The following is a 7,360-nucleotide window of genomic DNA, read 5'->3' on the forward strand; positions in this document are numbered from 1 at the left end:
AGAGCCTCAATGACTTGTGCCTCTGTGACGAGACATCCTAGAGAGAACAGAATTCTCCATCTTCCTTCATTAAGAAAGGAGTATGTGGACATCCCCACTCCCAAAGATTCGTGGGATCGAGATTTCCTGCATGTATTAGGTGGTGTTAGATGGGGTCAAGGTAAGTGGGAGTCATGACACCTTGGCTGCCACTAGTGTCGTGTCGCATGGCCATGTCTCCTGGTTTCCGGGAAGGAGATGTTAAGTGTCACTCAAAATGTCTTCTTGTGACTCCACGGCGGCGTCCAAATTACCGTCGAGGCCATTAGCTTTAGTCGGGATAACTAGTCTGTCATTCAAGTCCATAATCACTGTCAGCGGCCCCGTCTTGCTTGGCCTTGACTACGCTACCTACGCTACGAGGGAAAGTAACTCCTTCAATCGTAGCAGAAGAAATATGACAAATACACCACAAAGAAATGCGTTTGCTATGTGTTGCTGATAAGAAGAGTCGAAAAATATCAAATGATATATATAACTCCATAAAAGCAGACGTATCAAGTACATATATCAGAAATATCAAATGAGAGACAAAATTGATAAAAAGAAAGTGCAATAAAGAAAACCAGAGGGGAACAAGATAAGAATAATTATATCAAATCAATTGATAAACTGTCGAAATTCAATGGCCAGGAACACAAAAGAAATTATTATGGCTCAAAGATAATTCCATCAAGTTAGAGAAACAAAAGGAAGGTAAATGGCCAATCTAATTCCTGGGAATTACTTTAACCAACTACTCGTAAGGAAGACAAGTAAAATGATTGTCCCACTAGGCGACGAGAGTGGCAGGAGACCCAAGCCTGAGCCCAGTGGTTGCAGGAGTGATCAGGCAGGTTAGCTGAATATAAATGCAAGTCTTTAAGATAGGGAATACCTTAGGTGCGATTCTACCTTCATGGGTGATATGAGACGCCTCTCACCAGCTCTAGAAACACCCTCATTTCGTCCTGTGGTGGGGAGACCGGACCGGCTAACCAGCCCAGTTAGAACTGGATAAGGAGAATCGACATCACCAAGATCCAGGTGGAAGATGTCTGTATGAGGACGGCACTGATACAACCAGGGTTAAGGAGAGCGACGAGAACCAGGAGCTGCAGTGCGACCCCGTTATAACAGAAGCATAGAGCAGCCGCCATAGACGCATAATACTCTGGCCGAAAGTAAGATGACATCACACTGTAGCCGCCACAACACTAGCCTGGCACTCAACGCTTCAGCTTCAAAACATTATTCCGTCGTAAGAGAGGCAAGGTGAACGAGGTGAGCCGGGCGCTGACTAAGTGCTGACAAATTGCTAATAAAACGCGCACATGGTCCATTTCTGGCCGAAGGTTGTAGATACAAGTGGGATCCAACAGGCGTAGATGAATGTTGTAGGTACAAGTAGGAATCAGCAGGCGTAGGTGAAGGTTGTAGGTATAAGTAGGAACCAACATGCTTAGGTACCTGAAGGCATTAGTGGGGAAACTTGATGGCATCGACTGAGGTAATCTGCTGGACTGCACCAGCGCAGCTGGGGTCCAACCCTGTAGCATTATTAGTTACCTACACTGGACGGCACAATATGTATACGCGCGTCCCTGCAGATTGAGTCGGGATGACCTCCCGGGATAAGCCAAAGCTTACCCCCTTATGGCTGGGATAGGGTAACTCCCTCCCCTCCATGAATCAAAATTAGCTTCCCCTACCCCGATGAAACTTCAAGCTGACCTGTACTGAGTAGTCAGGTAGTGTTAGGACGACTACCTGGGTAGAGTTAGAATACCTAACCGCCCCGCTACCCTACCCAACCCTAAGTATATACAGAACACCTTCCTCCCGGCTGAGTCAGAACCCCTCACCCTGGAGGATGGCTGGTGGTCGGTGAGTAGAGATGTTCCACATGTTAAAAGCATGACGAGCTCGTAGCTGATCTGGATGATCCCTTCGTCAGTGCCAGTGACTACATCTCATGCTGTTCTAGTGCACAATATGGTAACAAAAATGTTAGACTGGACCATATGCACTGCCAGCTTTCAGTTCCTTACAGCCAGTAAAGTGTGAGTGTTATATGTAGATGACGACAACTGATTTATTCTTTTTTTTTGTCTGCTAATCTATGCGTTCAACCCCGGACGGCCCGTGAATGCGTTACGGGCAGCAGCGCTAACCGCTCCACCACGGGGCTCCACTTATTACCCAAAGTATATTCATAATCTTATCGCAGTTCAAGATGATCACCAGCCTTTAAGCTTCACTTCAAGCAAGTGTATGAAGGTAGTCGCTTTAGCCTGGGTATCAAAGAAACGAAGCACAAGTAGGTAATGGTAATGGTGTCCCCAAACATTTACGCAAGATTTGGCACCACATGGGGTCGGCGCCCAATCAACACTCACGTTCTGTGTAGCTGTGTAACAGGTGATAGATGTACCTTTCCCGCTTCGACTAGGAGTGGGCTGATTGGCTTGAGACTTTGGCGTCAGCATCCCAGACATGAAAGGAATTCACAAGGACTCCGTTCGCAATGGTGTGTCACTGAATTAGAATTTCCTCATTTACTTGAGAGGCATCACGCCCAGAGTTCAGATATAATGACTGTTTCTCTCCCGATGGGTAAGGATGACTAACTCACTAAGGACTATGTCAGGTTGAGTCAGGATGACTGTAATCCTCCTGGGGTGAGTCAGGATGACTGTAATCCTCCTGGGGTGAGTCAGGATGACTAATTCTCCTGGGATGAGTCAGGATGACTGTTTTCTCCCTAATGTTAACTCAGGATGACTGTACCCCATCAAGACTGGGTTAGAAAGATTGTTCCCCTCAGGGTTGAGTCAGGAAGACTGTATCCCCCAGGGTTGAGTCAGGAGAACTGTTTTCCCCCAGGGCTGGGTCAAGAGGACTGTATCCCCCAGGGTTGAGTCAGGAGAACTGTTTTCCCCCATGGATCAGTCGGGAAGACTGTCTCCCCCCCCCCCCCCCCCTCAAGGGTTGAGTCAGGAGGACTGTATCCCTCCCAGGGTTGAGTCTAGAGAATTTGTTTCGCCCAAGTTTCGAGCTTCGGTGACTCTCCCAACCCCTCCCGTGTCTAAGTAAGTACGGCTTTTAGGCCGGTAGTTACCTTCTGTTTATTTTGCGCATTTTTGAGTCAGAATTAAAATTGGATCGAATTTTTCTGGGGAAACATGAGAAGAAAATGGACCTGAGAGGCATTAAACTGGACTGGGTTGCGATTGCCCGGCTGGGAAATCCTGTCCAAATAAGAGTTTGCAGAGTGTGTGACGAGAGGTGACGCAGATGGAGTTAGAGAAGTTGCAGCGAAATTGGAGAAATGGAGTGTTTAGTCGTCAGCGCATAAGTGCATCTGGTTATCTGTCGAAGAAAGAAAATCGCTGATAAAAAAGGAAGAAAGAGTATAAGAGACAGCTCAAAACCCTGAAGGACACGGGTGCTCTTATGAAAAGAGGGGGAGGTCGATCTATGAGCAATAATGGACATAGACCGACCAGAGAGGAAGCCAAATATAAGACGACAGATGAGGAAGGGTGTTCAAAAGAAGGGAGCTTGGAGATCAGACTCGGATGCAACACTCTGTGTAAGGTATCGGCGTTTTAATGGCAACAGCACAGTATTCCCCAAAATCCCTCAGAGAGGATGATATGACGATAGGAACAGAAGAGAGGATATGGTGGTAGACAACACCAGAGTGAAGACTGTGAGATTCAAGATGTGTAAAGAAGAAGGTATTGAAAAGAGATTCGAAAACTTTGAATGTAACGGAAGTCAGAGCGACAATACGATAACTGAAAGGGTTTGAATGGTCACCTTTCTGTGTTATGAGCTGTACCAATACATGTTTCCAGAAAGATGGAAAAGTTTTGGTTTTACGTAAAGTAGGAGAGACAAACGATCAAGAGATCAAGTCCAAAGGACATTCCATCAAAGCACAAAGAGGGATGCCATTTGGTCCAAACAACGCTTTACGTTTTAGAGGGGCGTTTTGAAACAATAGAGTCATTGATTGCGGAGAAAAAGAGAGCAAAAAACAGTTCTTTTGTTGTTAGAAGAGTGTTTCGTTGTCGTCGAAACGAAAAGTGAAGAATGATAGTACGACAGAGGTTGTTAGAAATACTTTTGGCGAAATGCCCATCAGTTTGAGAAGAGGAGAGGTTGGCGCACTTCCTTTTGGATAAAGAACGCTTCTCCTGGAGAATAAGATGCTCGCAATATTTCCGGGTGGAGGTGAAAGCTGAGTGCGAGTTAGAGGAAGGCGACTTTTTCTAAGGCTTTTACCCGAATGGCCTCTGAACAGAAATGGTTGAACCACAAACTGGAAGAAGATGTAGTCTTGGAGAAAGAGGAGTTGCATGCCTCCTTTACTCGCAATAATGATTCATGTTGTGCGTTGAGCACAAACAGAAACATTGTCCGATGAGTGGCAGTAATATTCCTTCAATAAATCAAACAAGAATATTCGTAAGTTCAGTCTGTGCTGTTGATGTAAGAGTACAGGGATTCTCAAGAGACAGGAGTTGCGGCTAGTATAGAGATGCGTCCAAGAGCGCGATCAGACGAACCAATAGGGATGCAGCTTCTCCTAAAGAATAACAGTTGTAATGTTTCCAACTTCTCGCTCTGCCATTTAGTTTTACCCAACGTCTCATTCTGACATTTACTATAACCCAAAGTCTTTGAACTGTTCCTTACCTTCCATTTTCTTTGGAATCGTGACTTTGCAAGTACCTCTAGTAGATCCAGGCGTGGGTTCTACCTAAGTTTGCTTTATACTGCCCTAACATACTAAGCTGAAAATCCTACGGCGACGAGGACATATTAACTTAAGCCGAAAAAGAGGATCTTTTGTGTAATGTTGAGGTTGGAGAAATGTTTTGTACAAGTGATCACGACGAATTATTTTTGAGTTGCGTTTCAGCAGTGCTTGTATTGTTGTTCATTATGAAAGTCAGATGAAAAATAGACGAATCTTGGAGTTTCTGACATCCTCCACTGTCACAAACAACCTCAAAAGGACCCAGTTGTCTGTTGTTTGACTCCTTTGTATACCAGTCATCCCTCTGCTTCTACGAGGGAAAGTCAATTGGTGATATCCTTTTATTATGAGAGATTCTGGGAAAATCATGTGTTGCAGTCCTTGATATCCTGAAAGCATTTGACAAGAATTCGTGAAATGATTCGTAATTTTCCTCTCCGGTTCGTTTCAGTGAAGTAAATAAATGATTATCGGAGTACTGTCGACGTCTGTGTCTGTGTCCACGTACGCCTATAGATGAATACAGTGATTCAGTCAAGTCTTAGGATCGAGTCCTTCTTAGCCACCATATTCAGATGCTTATTGATACGCGCTTCAGTACCTCACCAAACGCTGGTCGTTCAGACGCCTTGAGTGACTTTGGGAAATAGGTTTCAAGGCCAATGTCACACTTGAAGATGATTTAGTTACAGCACAAGGAATTTAGTTCTTTTGGTTGGATATCATCATGACTCGGCATGAGCAAACATTTCCCTGAGCAAGGAAGCTCCCTTTCGATTTGGGGGATCAAAAGGTCAAAGGACGAGGTCACTGATTTACTTGTAAAGTATTTTGTGTCCGCTCCATAACTTCACTTCCACTGGATGGGTTTAATTCAAACTTGTCCCATGTGTTCCCTCGCAGTGATTGAGGTCACATTTATAAGTGCCAACATCTCTTCCATTACCGCGATCATCACATTTGTTGCCAGCCTTTATCATTACCCGCTGCCACCAAATTTAGAATCTGCCAACAGCCTCATCACCACCTCTGCCACTATCCGTCACCACCACTACCTGAGCTACCACTTCTCTTACCCGCTTTGCCACCATCTCTGCCTCCTCTACCAAACACTACCTCTGCTACTACCTCTGCAACACCTCTACAAGCACACCTGTGTCACTTCCTTGATTATCTTCTCTGCCACAACCACTACCACCACCTCTGCCACCATCTCCTCCAGCACTTCTACAACCACTTCCTTTGCCACCTCCCCCTCTGTAATTGCCTGCGCAGCCACCACTACCGCCACCCCTGCCAATACTTACTTTACCATCTCATCCACCCACCGGTGCTACCTTCCTGCCACTGTTGTTCCACCCCTATCTTCCCTCTTAAGTTCTTTTTTTCTATACCTTTTTTCATATTTTATTTAAGATTTTGTCTCCTTGTGAAACTTTGTCCGTGAATGGATTCTTCTTCGACATCAGAAAAGGCGAAATAGTTGAAGTAGGCGTCACTGGCAAGAGGTTCGCTAGCCAGTGGTGTCGAGTTCTGAGAGAAAGCAACACACACACACACACACACACACACACACACACACACAAGATATATAAGCGAGGGATAATTTGACACGGTCGTGTTAGGCGAGACTGGGTTCTGTATTTCTGTATTTCTCGCAGATATTCCTCTAGTAGGAAGAAAATATAAGTCAGGGATAATTGGCCGCGAGTCATGTTAGGCGAGACTGGGTTCTGTATTTCCCCCCAGATACTCCTCTAGTTTTTATGACTTTTTATTGAGATGGAACAGGTCAGCTGCCTGCCCGGGATCAACTTTGACAACATTCCAAAAATACAAAAAACACTTAAGAAATAACTAAAGAAAAACAAGGAATTTCTTAAGGATCATAACAGTTACGTGTATATATGTGTTTGATGATAGAGTGGCAGATATAGGGTGTTTGGGTCGAGGTAGTGTGCGGAGAGAGGGTCAGGGAGAATGGTTTGGTAAACAGAGAAGAGGCAGTGAAAGCTTTACGGAAGATGGAAGCCAGCTAGGCGTTGGGTTTGGATGGAATTTGGAATTTATTAAAAAAAAAGAGGTGACTGTGTTGTTGACTGGTCGGTGAGGATATTCAATGTATGTATGGTTCCTAGGGAAGTGCCTGAGGAATGGCGGAATGCATGCATAGTGCCATTGTACAAAGGCAATGGGGATAAAGATGAGTGTTCAAATTACAGAGGTATAACTTTGTTAAGTATTCCTGGGAAATTATATGGGAAGGTATTGATTGAGAGGGTAAAGACATGTACAGAGCATCAGATTGGGGAAGAGCAGTGTGGTTTCAGGGGTGGTAGAGGATGTGTGGATCAGGTGTTTGCTTTGAAGAATGCGTATGAGAAATACTTAGTAAAACAGATGGATTTGTATGTAGCATTTATGGATCTGGAAAAGGCATAAGACAGAGTTGATAAAGATACTCTGTGGAAGGTATTAAGAGGGAGGTGTTAGGGAAGTGAATGCAAGAGTTTTGGAGAGAGGGGCTAGTACGCAGTCTGTTGTAGATGAGAGGGCTTGGGAAGTGAGTCA

At 44.8% G+C, this 7,360-nt stretch overlaps 1 protein-coding gene across 1 annotated transcript in view; it reads left to right on the forward strand.

The window, feature by feature from the left end:
• The window catches only part of LOC139756497 (high-affinity choline transporter 1-like), a 1,116,821-nt gene that overhangs the window by 600,633 nt on the left and 508,828 nt on the right, over window positions 1–7,360 (forward strand). The gene's annotated exons all lie outside the window — the stretch shown is intronic.

The sequence above is a fragment of the Panulirus ornatus genome, chromosome 22 (genome assembly GCF_036320965.1).
Source record: "Panulirus ornatus isolate Po-2019 chromosome 22, ASM3632096v1, whole genome shotgun sequence".
Lineage (NCBI taxonomy): Eukaryota > Metazoa > Arthropoda > Malacostraca > Decapoda > Palinuridae > Panulirus > Panulirus ornatus.